This window comes from Heterocephalus glaber, unplaced genomic scaffold (assembly GCF_053883595.1).
Source record: "Heterocephalus glaber isolate CG9 unplaced genomic scaffold, H.glaber_assembly_v1.0 deba00001454, whole genome shotgun sequence".
NCBI classification, from domain to species: Eukaryota; Metazoa; Chordata; class Mammalia; order Rodentia; family Bathyergidae; genus Heterocephalus; species Heterocephalus glaber.
Window position 1 is genome coordinate 6,468,532 of NW_028258303.1, and position 25,821 is coordinate 6,494,352.

Genomic DNA, 25,821 nt, shown 5'->3' on the forward strand with positions numbered 1-25,821 from the left:
AAGATAAACAAAAACCTTTCCTTATCATTTCCAAGTAATTTTAAAGATTTCTCATTTTCTTTTTTCTTTATTTTCTCCTTCCTAGTTCACAAGGCAAAGTATTAAACTTGTTTAAGTCTATTTTAAAATGGGCAAAGAATTGAGTGGTGTATAAGCAAAATTCTTAGGTTTTATCTTAGAGTTTTAAGATAAAATTGAGGATTTAATTATCTTGTTGTTGTGAATGTACAGTAAAAACAGATTGCTAGCAACTTCTTCTGCTAATGTTCCTCAAGATGAGCAAGCACTTCTAATATATTTTAACTTGATAAACGAGCAATATCTTGCAGTGCGAGTAGTACATGATGCCCACCACATGATCACAAATGAGTTAATGGTTTTTGTCTCTTTCTCTCTCTCTCTCCCTGTCTCTCTCTCTCTCTCTTTTTTGTCTCTCTGTCTCGTCTGTATGTGCCTCTCTCCTCTCTCTCTCCCTCCCTCTTTCTCGCTGCAGGCTTGTGGGTGATCATCTCCCAATAGCAAGAGGTTATTTAGAAGAAAGGTAGACAAATCCCTCACTTCAAGTGAGATTAGGAGAAAAAAAGATGTGTAAAATGTGGGAAACAGTGCAGCATTTTGTAGAAAGCACCACCTTAATAAGGCTGTAGCACTACGAACAATGAATCTGTTTAACAGCAATGAAATGTTACATTTCTGGGAAATCTGCAAAAGAAGGCAAAAGCAAGTGTCATTGGATAGACTTTTATTTTAAAGCCACAGAAAAAGAAAAAGGTTCCATTGAGCCAATAGATAGCAGTGATTCCATTAGTGATAGTGAAAGTCCTCCTACACAATAACCATCTCTCTTATCTCCCTCACACCAGCCATGAAGGTTTTCAAAGGTAAGTGCAGATCAATTTGTTTGTTTTCCTTTATTTTTGCATGCTCTTTATTATTTTACTTTATATACTGTATTGTAATCATTTCTATATGAATATTTTTGTGTTACAGAACAAATCATCTGAGTTTCCATTATTTCTTAATGTGGAAATTCACTTTGATATACAAGTACTTTGGATTTCGAGCATGTTTCTGGAATGAAATAAGCTCACAAACCAAGGTTATAGTGTATTTTCACTTTTAGGCTATAATCTAAAATAAAGACTAAGATGGATTTTGAATCATTGCTCCTATAATTCATGAGTTAGTAGTCATCTATACATTTTCCCAGTGAAATTAGAACATTCAAAAATAAAGTTTGTATTATGTCTGAAGTCTGCTTAAAGTGGAGCTGTTATACAGCACTAACAACAGTTGCATACTTTATCAAATTTAAATTAACAATTTCAAAACTCAAAGAAATACATTTTATTTTTTATGTACTGAAGCACACACATCCATTTAATGTGACTGCTGGATTAAATTATCATTTCAAGAATTAAAATTATTCTTATTCCACAAATAATGTTATGCCCTGGCATAACATATTAGGAAAACATATTAGGAAAAGTGAGATGTTCCCTCATTTTTGTGCAGTAGTATATTTTATATGGCTCAGATTATGAAATAAAATACTTCATATCATACTTGCTCTGATATATTGTCCTATTCATAGTTTACAATATTTAAAGAATGTTCAAGTACAGTTTTTGTTGTCCTTACCAAGAAGTAGGTGTGGCCGACCTGCTCACATTGTGTTATCACAGGGTAGGCGGTATCAATTTCTTCCTTGCTTGCTGATGTGAAGGTTGAGACCATTGTAGAAAGTGAGATCAAGCTAACTTGTCTTCATGTTTCTCTACTTGACATGGAAATCTGAGGTTTAGTGGTGTGAAGCGCTGGGAATCTGACAGAAGCACTTGTGCTTATACATGGAACTCTGATTTCCTGAGGCTCCTTCCCAGCTACCCTGGACCCTGAATTCATGCTTCCAGGAAAGCTCCACACATATCTCACAGAAACGGAGACGAACAGGAGGCGGTACTTCTGGCCTTTTGTGGGACATATTAAGTCCCAGAATATGAGGCAAAGCTTCTGAGAAAGACAGAGGGCCAGACTTCAGGACAAATAGACCACCATTTTCAGGAACTTCTCAAATAGAGACAAAGGAGTACAAATGCCAGTGGATAAAAGACACACACACACACACACACACACACACGCACACTGAAAAAAACTCCTGGATGGAACAGGCTGCATGTCAGAGATCTTTAGTTTCAGACCTGGCCAGAAGAAGTGCTCTGGCCCCCAAGTCTTCTCCAGCTGAGTGAGTCCATGATGCTTTGTAAACACAACCTCCATTCGGTGATTTTAGAGGGAGCTGGGCAGTAATAGGTATAAGCACAGATGCTGTTTGAAACAAACAGTATTTAATGGAAGATTTATAAAGATACTCAGACCCCATCTTACATGTTATGTCTATGCTAAAAAGATTCCATTGATTATACAATTATTAGCTCTATTTGGTATATTAAAGCATGGTGTGAAAATATCTGTAATCTCATTGCTATGGTTTATATCTAGATGTCACTCAGAGTGGGGGCTTTGGGAAGTGATTGGATTCTGGGGGCTATACAGCTGGCCTGCTGTCAAGGCCCAGTGGGAAGAGGCTTGTCCCTGGGCTATGACCTGGAAGACATGTCTCTCCCGGTGCTTCCTTCCTTCACTCTCTGTGTCCTAGCAGTCATAAGGTGAGTGCCTTCTTGCCCTCAGCCTTCCCATTCTCTTTCTGGATTGGAACCAACCAACTCTGGCTTGAAACGTCTACAAATTGTGAGTGAAAATAAACTCTTACTTCTTTAAGTTGCAGGTATCAGGTGTTTGTCCCAGCAATGAGGAAACACTCACTAATGCATAATAGATATAATATTTAAATTAAAGCTGTTCTATACCAAAGTCAGATACACCTCTTTTAATAGAGATAATCTCAAATTATCTCCTTCACCTTTCCATTCAAAAACCTCCAGAGCACCTGAGTATGTACAACCAGTCTCTTCTTGAAAGTATGGCACACAGAGGTATCTACCATATTAACCGACCAGATAGGTTAACTCAAATTTTGAACTTTTCAAAATACTTTTCCAGCCCTAAATTGAAATTTGCATCTTGGAAATTGTATTTATAGTCCTATTTATTCTTTATGACCCCAGAAGTGCAAAACTATCCAACTGAAGTTTCTCTTGACAGGACTTCAAAATCTGAAGACTATGATTGCAGATACCAAAGCTTTTCTTGGAGCTAAACATTCCCTTTGTTATTTATAATATTCAGATTTTTTGTTATCCTAGCTTCCCTTGTGGCTGTTTGGCACCTGTGGGAGGGAATGAAGACTGATATTGTACGCTAACCCCATGTCTGTGTTCCAGTAGGTGTTCAGAAATGTCATACAGGGGCTAGTGCTGAGAAGCACCAAACCACTGCCTTAATTTCCTTAGGACTCTACAGAATTGCAGTAAAGAGAAAGAGTTACTGAAAAGAAGGACTTTCTTTTATTTCTTTGAAAGACATAAACTGATGATGCCATTTGCCCAAGCAAAAGAAAGGGGAACAGAACTCTTCTTTGTCATGGAATTACATGGAGTTAGTTTATTCTAGCAGTGTCAAAATTCTGTTCAATCTAAATATATATAATGGTGTCACATTTGTTGCATTCATCCACAAATATTTATTGCTTATCTACCAAATTCAGGATACACTGTAGGCACTCAATATCTAACAGTGAACAAAACAGACAATAAGCCCTGCCCCTGTGAAGCTTGCATTCTAAAACTATAACAGAATTATAAGTAACTTTACTTTTATTTACAAATATAGAAACTCACCCCTGTTCACATTAGGAGAATAAGCACACTTGCCATAATTCCTCTGGATGCAGTTTAAACAATGTTTACTAAAATCCTGATTTAATGAGAACACTGAATCTGGAGACATTCATATGCTATAACTGAGAATGCAGAATTTATTGTTATTACAGACAGCAAAGTTAGAAAGAAATTGATATATAGTCAGAGAGTAACTGGACCCTCAAAGAAATCAGCCCAAAGAAACAAAGACATCAAAAATTGTGGCTATAGGAGAATCTGAAGAGAGAATAGCCTCAAGACAGAAAAGCAATAGCCAGGCCTACAAGTCTCCCTGGAAAAAAACGGTAATTTAAGATTACACTGTAATTAGTATCACCCACTCCAATGAGCTCCTATAGGCATCAGGCACACAGGTGGGTGACCAGAACACCTGAACCCACACTCCCCACTCTTTCCAAGAATGCCTTTGTTCTTTCCATGTACCCTTGCTACATAATTCATTTCCATATTGGATCCATATTAGCTAAACGACTATACTTATAATCCCACAGGTTGACTGTAGTCTGACCCATGTTTTAGTCTCATTGTGACTTTTCTGTATATATTACTCCAACAAAGGACCTCGGTGGCCCAAGAACATCCTGGAAATCCAGAAGCTATTCTTCCCATAAAACTCTCCTAACTTCTTCCTTTGGTTCCTCGATGTTCTGAGATCATGAACTCAGCATATTTGACATTTAACAGTTGTATTTTTCCTATATCAATGATATATAAGTGAGAATTAGGCTTTTAAGTTGCCTACGATATGTAAGTAATTCCAAATCCTTCCCACATGGTCGACTTCATTTTCATCTACTGATTATCTTCCTTATCATTGTTTTTGTTTTCTAAGTATGGGCCACTATTGTTCTGTCACTAAAATTAATGACAATGATATACAAGATATATATTTAAGAGGTTAATGTAAGACTGGCTGTCAGGAGCATTTGTATATAAACTTTGGAGAAAAATCATTTCAGAGTTAAAGTATGACTATAACTAAGACTCAATGTCACCTTCCCTGAGAGCCAGCTAGGCTATGGCACTCAGAAACATAACTCTGTTTTGCCTGTGGTCACAGCTTAGGCCTCAATGGTTTCGTGATACTGTGGTGCTCAACGGCAAGGGAGCATCAGCTGAAGACATCCTGGTTCTTTGAGAAAGGAGTAGTAACACAAAAAGAAAAAGGTTTAACCTGGGAGAGACTAATTCCTTGTCAAACTTAACCCATCCCACCCACCACTGTAATGCTTTCCATACACTCTTCCTCAATAGAAGACCCTTGTGACTTAAGATCTTCATCAGCTCTTCATGTAATTTGACTGTCGTCCCTTAAGTCACCTGATGCTCCCTCCAATTATTGTGTGTACCCAATAAATAGCGGCTAGCTCCGAGAATCTTTGTCTTTGCCCACTCTGAAGCACTGACCTCCCAGCACCGTCCCCGCCCCGCCCCGCCCCATACTTTGAAATTACAAAAGTCTCTGTTGTCTTTTTTTCTTTAGACCTCTCCATCCCCCTTTCTAGGAGGTCAGAGGATTGATCATCCTCCGATAACTGCCATTGTTCTATGTGCAGTTTATGAAGTGTAGCAGTGTTCTGTTTTGCAATTGGGAAAACTTACGGAGAAGTTAGCTCACATAGCAGCACAGGACAAGTAACTGTCAGCTGGAGTTTAAATCACTGATTGCTATATCTGGGCACTAAACCATCTTAGATTCCTCAATTTGTTCTACTCTGCTTGGTAAGCTGCATTCCAGGGCTTCCGTCCTTCCTTATTATTTAAATTTGTCAGAAACAAAAGACAACAAGTACTCAATCATTCAGGTAACATACAAGAAGAAAATGTCATGTACTGCTATTTTCAAAACACTATAAATGCACACGGCTGTCAGCCAAATTCATAAAATCTCTAAAGAAATCCAGTGTCCTGATTCCTGTCTTTAGGAAACTTTCAAATTCTAAGTATAAATAAACATTGAAAAGTAAAATGTTTTCAAACATTTTTTCAAGGCCAATGTAAATGTCTTCCTATTTTTGTACCCCCCAAGGAATACAAATATTAAAGAGTTAAGAAACTTATCTAATGTCTTATAAAAGAGCACTGGAGGAGAATGGAAATGAGATGTTCCCACAGAAAAGGCAATAAATCTGCTTTTACTCTTTCCTTCCCTGCACCAGGACCACCTCTCTCTGTGCTCCGCTGCTGCTCAGAGCGGAGCCAGGAGCAGCCAGCTAATGGCTCACAGCATGCAGAAGGCTGTCTTAATGTCCCCTCCTTCCTCCCACACCTCCCGGAGGCCTCAGGACTTCAAGAAGGGCTCAACAGTGTGCCGCAATATTGTAGTTGCATTGGTTCTGTGTTTCCATGAGTATGAAAGTCAAAAGAAACATTTTTCTTTTCCAAAAGTTTGAAATTAAAGTAATTGCTATGAGATTGTTTTTGATCTAAGTACTATTTTTTTCCCCTCATAGAAACTGTCAAGGATCATGAAGGTTGAAGAGAAAATATTTGATGAACAGAAATTACTCCAGAGGTAATCAGAAATATATATATATATATATATATATATATGCACATATATTTATACATGTACTTCCCTACACCAGAAGATGACTTTCTTATATTTTACATGACAGCTATCAGCTATTTTTCTAAAATATGAGGCAGTAAATCTACAACTCTCTTGCAGATTATTTTTTTCCTGCAAATACAAAGTATATTTCCAGCAATCCACTCCATCATACTGATGACACTTGTAGAATCGGCACAAATACACATAATCTCTGCTCATTCTGCTTAAAACTCTAATCTATAGAGTAAGACTGGCATTGAAAGTTAATGAAAAATATTCTACCTAATTCTTTTATAAGTACTTTTTGAAAGTCATCAAATTTTCTTGTAATAAAACGCTACCTCTAAGAAATATGACTGACCTTTAGAGAATATATTTGTATTAAATTTCATTTGACTTTCAATCATTCTGCATCCAAAAACCAGCTTCCCTTCTTTTCATCTTATAAAATTAGATAAGAATTTTGAAATTAAATCTATTTATGTATTCACAGCATGAAGAATGAGAAGTGCATAGTAGGTATTCAACAAATGTTTTAAAATGAGACCAAATGAGTGAGCTGGAAGCCACAAGTAAAACACTGAATCAGCTCTATTTTACCCAGTGAAAAACCATACTAACTAAGCAAGCTTAATGTCATGGTTTATATCTAGATGTCCCCCTAAAGTGCATGCCCATACAGGTGGTCTGTTTGAGAGATGACTGAATCATGAGGGTGTGCTACTTTTAGTGGACTGGTCCACTGATGAGTCTATAGCTAAATGTGACATTGGTAGAGGAATGTGGGTCAATGAGACATGGCATGGAAGAGTTCATCTCCTCCTCCACTGCTTTCTGATTTCCCAGCTGCCTTACCATGAGTGCTTTTCCTCTGCCAGGCCCCTCTGCCATGTTGTTCCTTCCCTAGATCCAACTGCCTATGGACTGAAACCTCTACAAACTGTGAACAGAAATAAATTTCTCCTCCTTTCAATTATGGGTGTTGAGTATTTTGTCTCAGGAGCAAGAAAAGTAACTAAGACACTTAAGAAAACACTATGCAGTAAACAGCACTATATTTATAAGTGTACAATATTTTTCTTAAAATTACCATCACCTACACTACACTTTGAAGAGTGGCTCTTTTCTGGGTTGCTCTGTCTCTTTCTCAATTTCATTCCCTGTCTCTCTACTTCTGTGTTCCTCTCCTTACCCACAGCTACATGTATACCCAAGGAAAATCTAGAAAAACGCTCTGGACACATTATGCTTCTTTGCACCTAGAGCTCCATTCAGTTTGGACATAAATTCCATCTTAAGAAGATCACACATGCAAAACTCTATTCCTTCGAGCATTCTATGTACCATGCATGTTACTTTATAAGGACTGAGTTTACATTTGAGCTTACTGGATGCTGCTTTCATCAGCTTTTATCAGAATTAAATTACACTTTTCAGTTTATTTCCAAATCCCTTGGTTTAAATTCTATTTTTTTTTTTTTTTTGGTACCGGAGATCGAACTCGGGACCTTGCACTTTCAAGGCAGGCACCAGAACTACTGAAATAAATCCCCAGCCTGGTTTAAATTCTATACCAAATGAAAATCCAAATACAATTCCAGCATTAACACTGCATGTCACACCATTAGTTCAAATATGACTTTATTAATACAATTCATTTGCAAATTGATTTTAAGAATATAAATAGTTATTGGGCTTTAGTTTATTTTCCTGACAGAGGAGAAAAGTAGAATTAAAATATATGAAAGGACTTCTCTCTCACTATGGGTGACCCATCCCATCCCACCCACTAGATAAGACTAAGACTAGAGATTATCTAATTCCACAGTTTTCTATTACCCAAAATAACTAAAAGATCCCTAGTTCTCAACTAGTTTTGTGCCTAATTTCTCTAAGCAATTGCACTCTGCTCTTGAGTGCATCCTATATCTACCTCCAATAAATCCTTTTCAAGTCTCTTTTAAAAATAAATAAATAAAATATTTAGTCTTGTGTCTCCTTCGTAGTTCATATTACTTTTAGAGCTAAGTGACTAAGACAAACAGAGATTGAATACAATCTTATTAAAAATGTTCCACATTTTCAACAAGGAATTTTTAAGTTTTCAAAGTATGTGCATATTCATGCCTCTTTATCTATTTCAAACACTGAGAGAAACTAGGGAAGAGTGAGTCAAAACTCAAAGAACACATTACTCAACTTCATGACATTAGATCATCACAGACGCAAGATGACCAAAGGGAAGTGTGTGGTGAGGAGAGCAGCTAGTCTACACTCAGATCTAATTTACAGCATGAAAATTTTGTGAATGATCTATTCAGAGTTCAAGTATACAATGCCTATGCTTTTCTTCTTTTTAAAATTCTTTTCTTTCCTCATTCACTAATCACCTTACTGAATGTCTACTATATGTTAGACATTTCTATGTACTAGTAACAGAGTAGTAATATAAAATAAGCAAGAATTCCCTTCCTAACAAATTTTCATTACAGTGGCCAAAAAAAAGATGCTAAACAAAGAAACAAACAAACAAGTTAATGTTGTGAGAAGCAGCATGGCTGATCAGGCATGGGTCCCTGAGCTTGCAATACTGGAGACTTGAATGGTGAGGAGTCAGCCATGTGGAAGCTGGAGTAAATAGCATTCTGGGAAGGGGAAACAGCTATTCAATCTCCACACCTTGAGACACAAGTGTGGTGTGTTCAAGGGGCAGAAAGAAGGTCAAGGAAAATAAAGATTGCAGGAGGTCTGAGAGTTGTGTTGTGCCCTATGGTTCAGATTATGGGTTCAGATTATGGGGCTTATCCACTAAGGTCCCACTTCCCCATGCTCTGTCTTTGACCTCATCAATGCAACCAGATGATTAATGGTGCTTCTTATGCATGCTCTCGCAAATACATCACTGTAGACTTTTATTGGATGAAACACAGCCAGTATACCATTCCAGCTTCCAGTATTTTGATGAAGAAATATTGTTATTTACTCTAAGTAAACAGAAGCCATTTAATTTTGAAAATGAAAACTACAGAAAATCCTCCTCAGGCCTGATTCTGGCATTTATCTTTTCCCTTGTCATTCATGGGTTGCTTCCTTGCATTTTACTTTTAGCTATCGCTGACCAACTGATGCATAGTCATGAGTGCGAATTTCCACACATGACACTGGTTATTACCCCTTGCTAGAAGCCAAAGATTGCATCCGGCTCTCCTGATTCATAAGAATCATTTCCACCTTCTTCATTGTCCAGTTATTTCCCTCCATGTGCAATACTTTCTCTTCAGCAAATACTTTTCTATTCTTGGTAAAACTGGATTTGGAGTCAGAAAGGCATCAGTTTAAAGGCTAACTGTTGTAGTTTTCAATCTTGTGATCATGGGCAATTTGTTTACCTATTTAAGCTTCAGTTCTCAAATTAATTGGAAGATATAACGTGTATGCATACAGAGTACTTACAAAGCATTAGCAGATTGCCAGGCACCAGCACAACATTAATGCTCTGTCTGGTACTTTCCCCTTCATCAGCTTCATCTCCAACACTGAAATCCATTTTCCTTAGAGCAATGATTCTTTAAGTGTGACCCCCTAGAGTATGAGCATTTCCAAGCAATCTGTTACATGTGAATTCTCTGGCACTATGAGTCAGAAACTAGGAGCAGCCCGTATCTATGCCTTGATGCACCTTCTATGTGATCCAGATTCATACTAATTTTGCATAAATAGACATATATTACATTATTATGCTTGCTCATGGTTGTCCATAATTAACTTCCTTACATTTGTGCTGGAGTAAATAGCTCAGAAATTTGCAATATCCTTTAAAAACTTCCAAGACAATTGTTTTAAACAAAATCAGTTATATTTAAAACCTAGTTTATATGCAAGAGAAATAAAAAGTAAATAAACAAATGTATTTTTCCATTTACAGATACACCTAGTTATGTCCAAATGGTAGAATAATCCCCTGAGAATTCTTCCTAGGAAGTGTTCCTAGGAATTTTTCACATTTATTTTAAGTCTTATGAAAATGAAAACATAACCACAAAATAAAACAGTAGAGTTTAATGGTATATGTAATCTATACATTCACAAATTGATATATTTTTCTAAAGTGCAACACAATGACTATATCAAATGCATCTTTCTTCTTCCTGTCCTCCGTTTCCCTCTCCTCTTCCTTTCTCCCTCCTTTCCTTTCCCTTTCTCATTCTTCTTCCTTCCTCCTCCTCTTATTCTTTTTCTTGTTCTTCATCATCATCCTCTTGTTATATTAGTGGAGATTGAATCCAAAGCTTCATACATGTTAACCAGCTGCTGAGCTATACCCACAGTCCTGTTATACTGAATTGTCACTTTCATCAAAATTCAAACTCTTTGGCAAAAGAAGCAACTAGAATGTACATGCACAAGAAACATGATAAAAGTCTTTTTTGCCCCCAAATTCTACCCAATATGTAAAATTTTACCTTCTTTATGTCATGCCATTTTGGCCTCCTATATAAAGATGATAACATAAATTATGCTAGCAGACTACATTCAAATCATAGCTAGTTGGAGTTCTATATGCCTCACTTATCTGTATGTCCAATTCTCCTCCTCTATCTAGGAAGTTTTCCACTATTACTTCTGTGAACAGGTTTTTACATCAATTGTACTTTCTCCTGTTTTTTCATGGACTCCTATCACTCTTATATTATTCTTCTTTGCATGGACTAGCAGCTGCTGGATTGATTTCTCGTGGTCCCTTACTATTTTTAAGAAATCTCTGTTTTCATGGTCCTTAATCATGATCCTGTCTTCCATATCTGGTATTCTATCTTCAGATTCCCTTAATCTGCTACATTCAAATCTAGTACTGCCATCAGAATGCTTTGTCTTTTGTGCAAAGTGTCATTTTATTAAGTAATTATCAAGGGAGTAAGATGAAAATATTAAGTTATAAGGCAGAATAAATTGATTTAAGTAGTTTGTCCTAAAAACCTATTCTAACTAGAGATTTTATCATTGTTTTTAGTAACAAAGTATTTTTCCAAGGCAGTCTCAAAAGGAGCAAATATATATATATGTATAGATTCAACCAATATTTTATTAGCATAGATTTATCTTTTAAATCAAATGTATATCCTTTCTTTCTTTAAAGTCAATGAAAGTGAATAATGTTTTTTGTATAAAAATGAAAAAATTGAAATTGAATATCACAGGGTCAGACATCCTCCATGGGTCACCTGTGTTTCTGCAGGTCTTCTAAGCAAGATGTTGATTGTCTTTCTGTTGTAGACATCTTTTCAAAGATGTTTTTAGTGCAATTTTGTAAAATAGAGGTAGATTCTGTCTCTAGCAAAGGGCAGATTTTCTTACTGTAAATATAATAAAGATATTTCTCCCTCTGCAAAAAAAGGCAGGTTTTCTTGTAGCCCATTATAAAACATTTGTGTCTTCTAAGTATGGCTTCCTTAGCTGCCTTACAAACGCATAGTCTATACAGTATCTTTCAGAATCCTCCACACTGCCCTGTATGACCTGGAGAACATGGTAATCAGCATGAATGCTGATATTATAACCAAGTTTCTGACACATGAATCTTATGTCTTCCTCTTTTGTCCATGAAATAGGGTCAGGGTAATCTTACTTGCACATAGAAACTTCACAATTCTTCACACACATGTGGCAACCACAGTCACAGTTTTTAGCTTCACAATCTTTTTGGTCTGTTCTTTATTTAACAATTGTTAAGTGATAAAAAACATGAACTCTATTTATCCTAAGTATAGACAGTCCTTGATTTACAAAGGTTTGACTTACAATTTTTTTTACACTGTAATGGTGTGAAAGTGAGATGCACTAAGTAGAAATTGTACTTTGAATTTTAATCTTTTACTGAGCTACCCATGTACAGTATGATATTCTCTCAATTCTGAGCAGTAGCAATGAGCTATAGCCCCCAGTCAGCCACCCAAGCACGAGGGCAAACACTGATACACTATAGGGTGCTGCATTGCTAAGTAGTGATATTTGGTAGGTTAGGTGTACAGCATGCCTTTTTGATTTAAATATATTTTCAATATACTATGAATTTCTTGATAGAAAACAAGATTATCATAAGCCAATGAGCACTTTACATATCTGACAATCTACAGTCTGAATGTTTTAAAGTCAACTTTCAAATCCATTTGTTGAAATCCTAATCCCCTACAATGGTATCAGGAGGTAAGGCTATTGGAAAGTGATTAGGTCTTCAGAATTGTTCAGTGCTTGTATTAATCCATTTTCCATTGCTATAACAAAGTATCTATGGTTGGGTACTTCATAAAGAAAAGGAGTTTATTTAGCTCCAGCTTTGGAGGCTAGAGTCCAAGACAGGGTGATCTCTCATTGGTTTGGTCTTTGGTGAGGACACACTTGTTTGCATCACATCATGACGGATGGTATCATGGTGGGACTATGTGCAAGAAGGAGAGATCAGATGGTGAGACAGAAAGCTGGAGAGTGTGAGGGATTGGGCACACTCTTTTAATACTGCTCACTGCGCTGGTAAACAACCAGAGTCTCACAAGAACTACCTTAATCTCTTCTGAGTGCACAGCCCAGGGACCTATCCACCTCCGACTAAGCCTCACCTCTTAAAGGTCTATCCTATCCCAAATCCTCACACTGAAGACCAAGCCTGCAACACACTAACCCTTGGAAAACAAACCACAGTTAAGCCATAACAGTGCCCTTATAAAAGGGAGCCCAGCGGCATTGTTCATCACTTTTCCCAGTCAAGGTAACAGTAAAAAGATGGCCACCATGAAGCAGCCCAACACCAGGCATCAAGTCAGCTGGCATTTTGATCTTAGACTTCCAAGCCTCTAAAACTGTGAGAGACAAATTTCTGTTATAAGCCAACAGGTGTATATAGCATTTTGCTACAGGAACTTGAATAGGAAGAATAGAAAAGGAAATAGAATGCATTTTGTTTTAAATATTAAATCACAAATACCAGCTGCCCAAATTCCTTGTTATGTGTACAAAAGCCAGGGAATCCATACAGATACAGCCACTGTTCTGAAGCTAATTTTGTCACTGATTTGAATGTAGTACATATACAATATATAAAGAACTTAAGTTTGCTTGTTTTAACCAGTTAACTAGTTGTGCATTAAGTTGATGACATTTCATATTGCTTATAGAGAATTTTGTAATAATTTAAATACTTTCAATGAATGAATTTTTTCATAAAAACTTTGAAGAATGTATTCTGTAACTTATTATCTATTTTAAGTCTAAAAACTTCTTTTAATTCCTTTTTCATGAAGATATTTCAGGGCCTTGAAATTGAAGCCTGGATCGTATTTTCTCACTTTTGGAGTCTAAGCAGCTGCCAGGACATCCAGATCTAATTCCTACTGCATCCAGCTTCCAGGGTACCGGACAAACTAAAGGTATTTGGAGCAAGAGAGCTCATATGCAACTTGTTTAAATGAGCCTCATGGGAGAGAGACAGAAACAAGTTAGGGTTAGGGTTAGGGATAGGGTTAGGGTTAGGGTTGGGAGACAGACAGACTTCATGTGCAACTGTAACTCTAGAAGGAGTTTCAGTACCTATTAATTAAATCAGAATAAAAAATAAAATAGAAATATAAATGCAAATAAAAAATAAATAGAACTAGCAAACAACAAAGAATAAAAGAAATATACCAATATAGTGATCTGAATATTAAAAAAAAATTATATCAAAATAAATTGAATTTTGGACCATGGGAACATGTAAATGCATTTTCTCCAGCCACAGCCCTGAAACTCTGCAGGTAAAGCAAGCAGACAATTCTCCAGAGAGGAAAGCAGTTTGTCAAATGTGACATGGATGTAATTTTACCTTTGAGGTGAGGTTTTTCAATGACCTTCTGAAACCTCCAGTGTGTCTAGGAGAAGGAAAGGGCCTAGGGCAAAAACAGTACTAGCTGAATGCTTTATAAAATTCCTAGCCACAACATTTTTGCTTTTCTGAGAACCTAGAATATAATTTTATTATATTTAAATGAAATGTATTAAAATATATCTTTTAATATTAACATTTTGATATTTGCTTTAATTCGTACAAACCACATCAGAAAATACATGTCAAGTTAAGGTGGCTATATACTCTAATATCATGTTAATTGTCTTTGCATCTCTGGTTTCTCTTCACTTGATCTTAGCCAAAAGGCCGAGAAGCGATGGTTTCTCTTAAAATACATTAGTTAGATGTTTTGTTTTGTTTTTTGGTACCAGGGATCAAACTCAGGACTTGTGTTTGTGAGGCAGGCATGGTGCCACTGAGCTAAATCCTGGACCCCATTGATTACATCTTTAATGGAACCTTAATAATTTGTACACATATAGTAACATGGAGGTAAGGTGTAGCATAAGGATTGGAGAGATACAGGATATTGTATTTTAATGCATTTACATAATATGCAGCAAATGTCAATTGCCTGTAACAAAAATGACATGAATTATGATGGAAAATAAAGGGATGGTAGAGTTCCTCAAATTTTTACTTGCCACATCCAAGAGATATTTTTTTCTTTTCCTTGGTCACTTCTGCTTCATAATTTTATCTGTATATATCAGGTTTAAATTCATTACTGCTTACTCTTCCTCCTTTATATTCAATGTATAATTAGTAAATACTATTATGTCCATTTTTGAGTGCCCTACAAAGAACCTAGACACATTTTATGAATTTTCTTTATATAACATTAACTATTTTCTTTTAATTTTTGGTTTCACATCATATAATTAAGTTGTGAAATTTTATCTTCTGTGTGTCTCTAATAAATTTAGAGCTGACAGATTCTGTTTATGTTTATTCATCTTTTCCAAAAGAATAGTCCAGTTTCTCAGTTTAAGAAACAAGACATTAGGATGAACTCATTCATATTTTTATACTGGTTTACCTTTGCTGAGAAATGAAGAGAAGGAAAGCGCAGGGTCTGCTGGGGGCTGTGGGGTATCAGGTCTGATAGATAAGGACCAGCAAAAGATGACTGCTTAAAACATGGCACAAGTGACGAACCAGGGGAACATGCACCATGGGAATGCAAGAGAAGAAGCATCCTGGGCTTGGGCAGAATCTGGAAAAACTTTGCTTCAGGAGACTTCACTTGTTTCTTCACATCTCCCTTTAGATGTCCTTCTTGCCTTCAGACCAAGGAGTTAATAGAGACCACATGAATGGACCAGGAGGGCCACACTTGAGGAAGAGACACACTCAGGGCACTTATTGTCAACTTCCTCCTGGAAACACACTGAGCCCTAAGAGTCACAGTCTTCTCTGGTCACCTTTCTTTACACAACTCTCTCCTTCCAGCTTCAGATCTCTCTCCTCTTACCCTTTGGGGCCTATAATTACAATCTGTCTCATTATTTTATCAGCCAGGATTATTGGGTTATCATGTTTTATCTACTTTCTGCCCAAACTTTCCTAAATACACTCACTGTTTAATACTCTTCTTGAGATCCTGTAATTTGAATATAAAAATGTTTCCAGGGTAGAACTCTGATCTCTGCAACCTGAATCTTGAATGATAAGTAGGAGACCACAGAATTTCTCGGACAGCCATAAAAAGTCTGTGATGAATATAAGAGAATGGCAGGGGATGAAGGTAGAGAGAATTTATATGCAACTCTAGGGAGCATGTAGATTACCCTAAAGATAACGGGTAACCATGAAACGATTTCAGGTTAAAGGTGCAATAAAATCCTGTTTATATTTTAGAAAGATTACTTGGGTTTCTTTAGGAAGGCATTTTGGAGCGAAGTTAGAGCTGTCAACAACCTGAAGTAATGAGCTGGTCAAGAGACAAAGGGAGTGGGCCTGGTGTCAGAGAATCAGGAAGACAACGAGGTGAGGTCAGTGAGGTCACAGGAAAGGGTGGGTCCCAATTGCCTGGTTTGAAGAACAGAATGATGGAAGTGTAATTAACCAAGGAAGTAGTTAGAAGAGTATCAGCTGAAGACCCAGTGAGATGCAGGATGACAATCATGATAGTGTATAAGGAGCAAATTCATATATAAGATACTTTGGCTGGATCTACTGTAATGTAGTAATATGGAAATCTGACAAAAAAAGTAGTGGTTCATTTAAAAGTAGAAACATAAGTAATACAACAAAGGGATGTAGTTCTAAAATTTTTCAAAGGTTTATTTTGTTCTTCAATTACTCTTATTTATTCTTCATTTAATATCCCCCACCCCAAGTTCAAAGATAAGTCAGCCTGGAGTTTGCTGCAGCCATCTGCTTAAAATGAGCAAACTCTAAAATATTGATTCTCCACTGAAATCTCAGAGCAGCTAAACATGTCCTTGCCCAAATACCAACTGGGTGCAAAATAATATTTATAAGACAAATGTCTTCATTTAGAATTTAAAACAACCTGCATAGTCCAAAATTTTAAGCATTTAAAATTTATTTTCTCTGTATGTACTTACATTTTATATTAATTTTTGTCTGTGAAAATCAACATCCTTAGATTATAAACTACTCAAATAAGGAGATTATATCTTTATGTTTTATCAATATATTGTTTAAAAATACTTTTACTTTTCTTAGCACATGTTTGCAGTGCATAAGGATTACATTCAATGTGGGGAATTGGTGCATGTGGCTGACGCATCTCAATTCCTCTTACTTCCCTTCCTCTCCCTCCATATCTTTTGTCCTTCATCACTTGGTTCCTTTCCCCTTTGCAAAAGATCTCTCTGTTTCCTTCCATCTTTTATTTACTCTATAAAGTATTTATGCTTAGGGTATGTTTTGTCTCTATATTCTTAAAGGAAAATAAGGGTTTAAAGTCACTTAAGGTCAATCACCACTTTTGGTGATGTGATAAAAAAGTTCCCTTGTCTTTAATATCTGTATAGTGTTCTATTCTCTAGAAATTATTGGTCCTTTAACCTCCCTAATGTTTTGCTCAGTTGAATCACTTTACAAATCTAAAATCTAATGCAGTCATATTCACTTAGTATTTTAGTTGATTCTAGAACAATGAGGTACCTTTAAAGTTTGCCTCAACAACTGATTTTTCCACAATTCTTTCTATAGAGTCCCATTTTTCTTGCATCTGTAACAGGCATATGTCATTTATATACAATTTATTCAAGGTATTTATTCAATTATCTTATGTAAGATAATAAATAAGAATATTACAATCAGCATTTATATTATATGCTAAGATTTTTAAATAATTATTTTCTATTACAAATTTTAAACTTTAAGGTTGAAATAAATGTGTAGTGTCACATTTTCATCTCACTGGTCTTTAGGATGGAATAACATCTGGCTAACTTCTGAATATCTCCTTCTCTCTCTCAGAAGCTCTGATCTTTTTTAGTCAAAGAATAACAACACTATTATTGGGAAGTCTATTGTCTTACCATTAAGGAAAAACTTATTCACAATCATCCGAGAAGCTAGCATTCATAGGACAAAAATGAAAGTACTTGGGTTCCAGAATTGCAGAAAGAAATGTACAGAGACACAGAAGTTGGGTAAAAAAACAAAGCCTTTAATCACTTGCAAGGGGGACCGCCAGAAACTCGGCTGATCAATGTCCACCTCATCCTTTGCTTTAATGTTTCCTTTTATGTCTTCTTTTAACCATTACCCCATTTCTGGTGGTCTTAGTAAAATTTATGTTTCTCTTTTACAACTAGTTCCTGTTAATGGTTATAGTCACAGACATGTAACAAACAGATGGCACCTAAAACACATACATTATAAACTGCCCAAACATTTCTACTTTGCTTTTCTCCAGGTTAAATGTTATCTACAGTTAGGTTACAGGTCAAAAGTTCAGTTAGCCATCACCTTAAACATAAGAGTTATGGGAAAGGTAAGTTTTAAAGGAATGAATTACTTATTCTGCTTCAGCTACCTTAATAACTAACCTATAGTTTAAATTTTCTCTTATCACTTGATATGCTTCATACAGCATAGTATGGCAGTTGCAAGCACAAGCTATGAAGGATATTGCCTCACTGTGACTTTCTAAATTCTTCATCCATAAAACAAGGATAGTAATAGTACTTATTCTCTAGAATTATTTTGATATTTAAATGAACTTTTAATTGATGTGAACAGTGTCAGATAGTTATCATTATATGTTTGTTTGATTTTTTAAAAACAGATAAAATTACTAAAATTTTAGCACGTTACATAGTTTATAAAAAGCACCATTACAAATGCACTGGCATCTCATCTCCTTATAACAAGCTTTTCTTGTTGTTGACTAGACTTTGACACACACACAAAAAATGAAACTGAAACACGACTTCTGTCTAAAATTTCCTGTCCTAAGAATGGCAACTTTTCTGGTTTAATTGCAAAATCAATACAGGCCAAAATATTTTTCTGACAGACTCATATGAAAAGAAGATTGGTGTAGTTTATTTTCAAAGTCAGATGGTATCTTTCAAAGTAAATGCTCCAGCCAAACAATAGCAACATCTGCTCATACTGATGAGTATTTGGGGGCCAGTACAGAGCCTTTATTAATTTTCAGTTGGAAAGTAGATTATACAGTAGAGGAAAAACACAAATAGTCATAGCAATCATTTGCATATTAATGCAACATTATAAAATTTGAATTTGGAAAAGATAATTTAAAAAGTGAAAAAATATTATCTTGAGGAGCTATTAAATGGCACACACTGATACTTTCTCAATAGCTTCTTAATCTTCACCACCAAAGTCTGATAACAGTACCAAAACAACAAAAAGAAGTCGTGCTCAACAGAGGACATATATTCAATTTTTCTGCGATAAGAGTTTTGAAAATAGAATTTTTTGTAGTGATAGTTTCTGAAAATGTTATAGCCCACTGCAAACAAATCACATATATCCCAGGAGGCAGGACCCTGAGCCTTCTACTGTTCAAGAATATTAAAAGCCCTTGTTTTAAGACTTCACTGAACATTTTACTAAGGTGTTACTGAATCAAATCTGTTTGTATATCATTGTGAAACTAGATCAAATAAATACAAAATATAATTGTTGAAAATGGATGCAAACCAACTAAATAATTTCTTTGTTTATTAAAGTAAACATGTCACTTGAATGCATGATTAGCAAACTTTCATCCTAGGTATTATTTTTTTCTATCATAAAAATAGAAAAGCTAAATTAGCTTTTATTTTCAGAGAAAAGAACATAGTGGAACTCCGTAAAGGGTAATTTAATAGGCCGGTTTCAATATGCCAAACCATGATGGGGAACAGGGTATATATTTCTATCTTCATTTTACAGGAAAGCAATAACACGGTCTTGCTTCTTATAGCCTTGGGTAAAATTTGTGAAGGAACCTCTGCTAACTGACTTCCTTCATTTTTTTCTACAAAAAATATATTCTTAGTTGTATATTATCATTACAAATTACCCCAGGTTGCTAAAAATATCAAATTTTTATTTTCTTCAAAATACCCATATAGTAATTTTTAATATTAGCATAGTGATTAAAAAATAATGTTCAATAAACTTCCAAAATTAGGCATTGACACTGTTAGAATAGAAATTCAAAGAGAAAAAGTTTAATGCATGGTTTTATCTAGACAATTTTCTTCAAAAAGACTTCATGGTGGCATGGACTTTAATTCAGTAAATTCACCACCATTCAAGGACAGGTTATGGAGACTGCAGATTCAAAAATTACTATTACAGGAACCTTAAGTACAATCTCATTACCCAGCAAAATACAGATTGCAATAGAAATTGGTAATACAAATTTATTAATTTGCAGTGAGATTAATATCTCACATATAATACAATATGAAAAATATTTACTAAACAATTTATTCATCTAACCAACCTACTCTTTTTGTACAGTAGGCCTAAATGGAAGCCAAAGAAAATCAGAAGTTTGAAGAGCTCAAGTCAAAACAGCAGAGCTAGATGTCCCAGTTTTCAATGGCTTGCAGAAAGTTCTGATAGGACCTTTCCAATGACATGTATCTAACAGAAAGTATTTTTATTTCAGGAGTGGTTGAATGGGACGTGAGTTAGGAGACTAATACACTGATCCTGCACTAGATGCTATTAAAATGCCATTTTATTCACCGAGACATGAAGACTCTGCATTCTTCCCTTTCAGTTGATGTATGAAGTAGACAGAATTTTATCTTTCTATTTACCTAACAATTTCTTGACCTTTACTTTGAACAACAACTTGTCATACCATCATAGATGATCAAGGATTAAAATGAAATAAAGGCTTTGATAGTTTGTATTTTGACAGGTAAACTTCTGGCTTGCCTCTGTGTTCTTTTACAAGAAAATATTGCTGAGGCATCCTTCACCTGGGAATTGACTTTGTATTCATATTCAGGGGAAATAAGATACAACTGTCACTTTGTATCCAGTGCATTAAAAAACACACAGAACAATAGGCTCAAGTGCAGTGGGAAGTCATGATCTCACTACCACATAAATGCACATACTTCATGACTTTTGTTATTTTTTAATGTATACACGTAAAAGGAATATATGACCTCACTTGAATGTGTTAAGTAATGTACTACACACACCTATGTGCACAGCATCTTCCTATGGAATTGTTTCAGGAAACAATCCATTTAAACCCTCATCTCAATTTATAGCAATAGCGAGATAATTAAAAGGTATAGTATATTTTTCCCAAAGTGCATCTTAAAAATACATAGCTCAAATCCAATCTTAAGCAAGTTAGTTACTGTAGGTTCTTTTTCAGCTAATGGAGTTTTTGTTTATTATGAGCACACTATGGGTTTCATCTTTCAAATTTAAAAAGTAAAACACTAATGAGTTCACCCAAGGTGAAAGTGGATATTAAAGAACACAGCACAATGCCATACAGTTTCTTAAACTCAAATTAAAGCTCAAAACCATCTCTGCAGAGAAATGTTAACAAAATGATTGAAATGATGCTTGAGGAAAAACCAAATCCATGTCTGAGAGATAAAAATATATCAGATCAAATAATACAGCAAGCTCTGCTACTTTAGTCATCTCAAAACAGCTTCAAACAAGACAATAAAGCTCAAAAATAGTGAGAAGGATAATATAGATGAGAGCAAGAGAGACAGAGACAGAGATAGGGAGAGACAGAGGGAACAGATAGAGAGAGGGAGAGGACAAAGAATGAACTATGTAAAGAGCTCTCCTTTTTGAAAAAAAAAAGCAAATCTTTCTCATGCAAAGTCCAAGTTCAACCTGAAAATATGAACAGCAAAACTGTGTGTCTGCCTAATACAGAAGTGAACCATAAGAAAAGGAAAAGTTAATTAGCATTCAACTAATAGGCACCACAACTTGAACACTCCCAATTGAGCACTTTTAAGAAGAATTTGACTCATTTAAATATGCTGGAAGCTGAGCACCAGTTGAGCGCTTTCACAGCATGCTGAGTACTGATTGAGCTATTTCGAAGCACATGGAGCACTTTTCTGTGTGAATTTTTAGCCAAATTTCCATACCGCCAACCCTCCCTCTGCCTACACAGCTGCTAATCAAGAGGTGACTTCCCTGTATGAAATTCCTATGGCAATTAGAATTGCACTTTAGCCTTTAATCTTTTATGTTGTAAGAGAATTAAGAAATAATAATAATTAGTGAATATATGTCAGATTGAAGTGCATTTCTGCTAAAGAGATATCAGTTAACCCAATTCCATCCCTAAAGGGCTCAAGTAAAAATTCAGAAATTAGTAACCATGCTGAGAACTGTGAGGCTCCCCAAATTTAACTGTGGATATCACAAAGGATTTTCAAGGGCTCATTCCTCCAGGTGTTTAAGACCAGAGTGCAAACGGAGCAATCTGAGAGTGGTACAGTTTCCTAGAGCTTGGCAATTGTTTCAAGGTTCTCATCAATAATAAAGAAAATATTTTCATAGGGTGATTATTTTCTTTGTGCTCTACTTTTTGCACAAATTAAACTCTTAAGTATTTATTGAGCACCAAAAGCATATAGGCACTATTGCAAGTACTAATGAGGATATGAGATTTAAAATATCCCTGACCTCAAGGTGTTAAACATTTTATTGGGAGAAAATAGTACTATATTCTCACTTAAATTGTAATATGCAATTTTTTCTCCTTAAACTTAATGTTCTCAGTTATCCTTTCCTTAGTCCTGACATTTAAATTATATCCACAATATTTTATCGATGGTATTGTTTTGCAGTCATTTATGGCTGTTCACTTGTTTGTCTACTTATGGAATGAGGTGAGTATAAATAACTAAAGAATAAGAGCCCAAATCAGATCCTGGCTATAATAGTACTGGGAAATGCCAATTTTAGGGGATCTGACTATCCAGGCAACCACTTGGTATTCCTATATCATAGCTTTATAAATCTTGTTGCACATGTAGGCAAAAGAAATAAACAACGATCTACTTTTTCAGAGATGAGAAATGGATGTCTCCAATCTTATACACTGTGTTTATTTTGATTCCGATTAGTTTTCTACTTGGGTAATTAAAATAATAATATTACAAATAAATATGCTCATGTTTCATTAGTTATTTAATCTCCTCTCAATTTAAAAAATAATAAGGGAATAAAATTAGATTTTTTTAAATGTTGTTTCATTTAATCTCTTCATAGAAATTAACCTAGAAATGAGCAAGAGTAGAATGACTAGGAAGAAAATGGGTCATTGAGAATTTCTTTCAGTTATGTTTTGAAAAATTGTAGGTTGACTAGGATTGTGTCAATGTGAAGGCTGAATTCAATGTGAGGAAGTCACTCTCACAGAAGGATAGAAGGGGGAAAGAATACAACTGAATATATATAGCTTAGTTCTCATTGAAATCAGTTATACAATGTCTAAAATCCTCAAAGTCAAGTAACTGAACTATCATCTCTGGGAAAAAAAATCATCTCCAAATGTACTATTTATTTAGAGATTGATAAATATAATGGGTTATGCATGGTATAGATTTTAAAGTCAAATAAATAAAAGAATTTGACCCCATGAAGCTTATAGGAGAACTATAATAACAAGAATATCGGCAATAGATTGGTAAGATCTAAAATTCATGGAAGACATGTGTCCATTAAACAAAGCTGGAAACATAATCTGGTTAGTCATAGGAAAATTCAAAGGACTACTTTTTTGTATCCTTGTTTTTGTTTCTGTAGTTATTATCAGGATTCTTCTCTTTCAGAGTAAATTGTATGTGATTCTTTCATTCAGATTGTATTAAACATTTTAGGACCAATTCTGTTTTGTATTGGGACCTCCAGCATGGCTTACAGTGAGCCATATCACTTAGATCATATTATATCCTGGAAAACTGTCCTGGTGGGAACACAGAAGTCTATTTGTTTTAGGATCTTAATTGTGAAAGAATCTATCTGAACATTCTGGAACTGACATCAGGACGTCCTAGTTAGATCCATTCATTTTCTGGCATATATGGTTCAACCTCCAACCCCATTTCATATTCACTGGAAAATAGAATACCCCAAATTTGGTGTAGGTTCTAAGTGGAGCCATTAATCTGAGATACACTCTGTCAGGCTCTCCATTTCTCAGTGCTAACCACTATGGAGAAAAAAGTTTCAGTAAAACAGTTCATTAAATAAAGATAATAAAACCAAAAGGACATAATACTGCTACTTTTGACTCAACTAAGTGAGCAATGCTTATGGAGTAAAATTGAGTTTTAGGATGTTTGGGAATGCTGTGGAGTTGGAAAGGACATTGTGCTGTGACAAGGAGGAAGTGGACAATGGTATTGGCAACAGCATAGTGTGAGAATGACCTGTGAATTTTCCCATAGAAGCACCAGTCTCCAAGACACAGGTAGAGCAACTGGAAAAGAGAAAGGAAACAGCAAACCTGAAAGACCCTGGAGATCCTGTGCTGATAATTTAGAGAACACCAGTGTTCCAAAAGTAGCTAGTGCAGATAGCCAGGAAATAACTCCTCCTTTATTATTATTATCTCTAACAATGAATCTCCCCAGGCAGGTGGCTCAGGCAAGGCAGTACAATACCATTTGAAATTCAATTAGATTCACTTGATTGCTAAACTTCACAAATACATAGAAAAATGATTTATGTTGTTAAGCTATTATTGTTACAAAATTTCTATACTCTTTTAAAGGCTGCTTTTCTGAATTTTAAACAAAGGAGTTTTTGTTTTTGTTTTGCTTTGTTTTTTGGTTTTGGTTCTTGAGATTGAATATAGGGTCCTGTGCATGTTAGGCAAGTCCCCTACAGTCAGCTACATCCCCAAGTCCCTACACAAGGATTTTTAAAAAATATAAATTCAGTGACTAAAGCAGGTTGGCATGCTAAGTTGATGGGCTTAATTTTGTGGTCTTTGTTTGCTTTCAAAACCATCAGCTTATCTCGAAAATGAACAACAATGATAGAATAGGTGCTGGATAATTAAGAAACATCCGAAGGTTCCCAATACTAAAACAGTTACAGAAATGTAAAGTATAAGTTATACTTATCGGAACCTCAGTCTCTCTTCATGATTCCACTTCTGCTAGAAGTTTGTGAAATGTTAGGTTTGTAGCTACACTGAGCTCAATCACATTCACAAAGAAGAGGTTGGGGGAATGTTATACATTTGTTTCAGACACTCCAAGCAACTGCAGACTTACATTATTATGAAATGCTGTCAGGGACTTCTGGAACCCAGACTTCCAGTCCTGCTGCTCTTTGTAGCCCTTCTCAGGGCAGCTTAGCAATGGAGGAGTCATCATTGGTACCTGTGTCCTCCACAAGTATACTGTAAGGATCATAGACTTTTTGGACCTCTTAAAGCAGCACTGGCACTATGGTTATGTTCTGAAAATTTACATTCACCATATCTGGTGACCTTGTCATACTCATTCTGAGTCAATTTTTTTGAGTCGCTTGAATTCCAACAATTCCCATCCATTCCAGAATTCCTTCAAGTCAGAACATGTTTCTTTACCTCACTCTTATTTTTCTCTCCATGTCTACCTCTGTCTCCTCTTTCTCCTCATACCCACCCTGAGTATGCATACAAACCAAATCTCTTTTTTAATCCAAATATGCTCTTTCTATCTGCTATGTCAAACTCCCACTAAATCATTTATAAGGAGAGTTTGTGCTACAAAACTTTATAAGTGAGATATATTACATGATATCATGACATAGAGGAGCTGAGATTGTTGATTTTTGTCATGTTTGCACCCTTAAGCATGAATAGAAATGGGTTGGAGGACTGCTGGCATCTAGTGGGTGGAGCCATGGATTTTACTAAACATAAGGTACTATGCGGACATTTGCCTACAACAAAGAATTATCTAGTCCAAGTTGTTAACAGTGCTGAGGCTCAAACAATTTGCTCTAGGTAACACATTTGTGTTTGTCTTTGAAGTATTAATCCAACTAATATGTTTTGTTTAAACTCCAGGACTCATTTTTTAAGTATAAACAAAATA

The 25,821-nt window shown here is 35.5% G+C and overlaps 1 protein-coding gene across 5 annotated transcripts in view; it reads right to left on the minus strand.

Annotated features, from left to right (window-relative positions):
* The window catches only part of Grid2 (glutamate ionotropic receptor delta type subunit 2), a 1,480,136-nt gene that overhangs the window by 675,916 nt on the left and 778,399 nt on the right, over positions 1–25,821 (minus strand). The gene's annotated exons all lie outside the window — the stretch shown is intronic.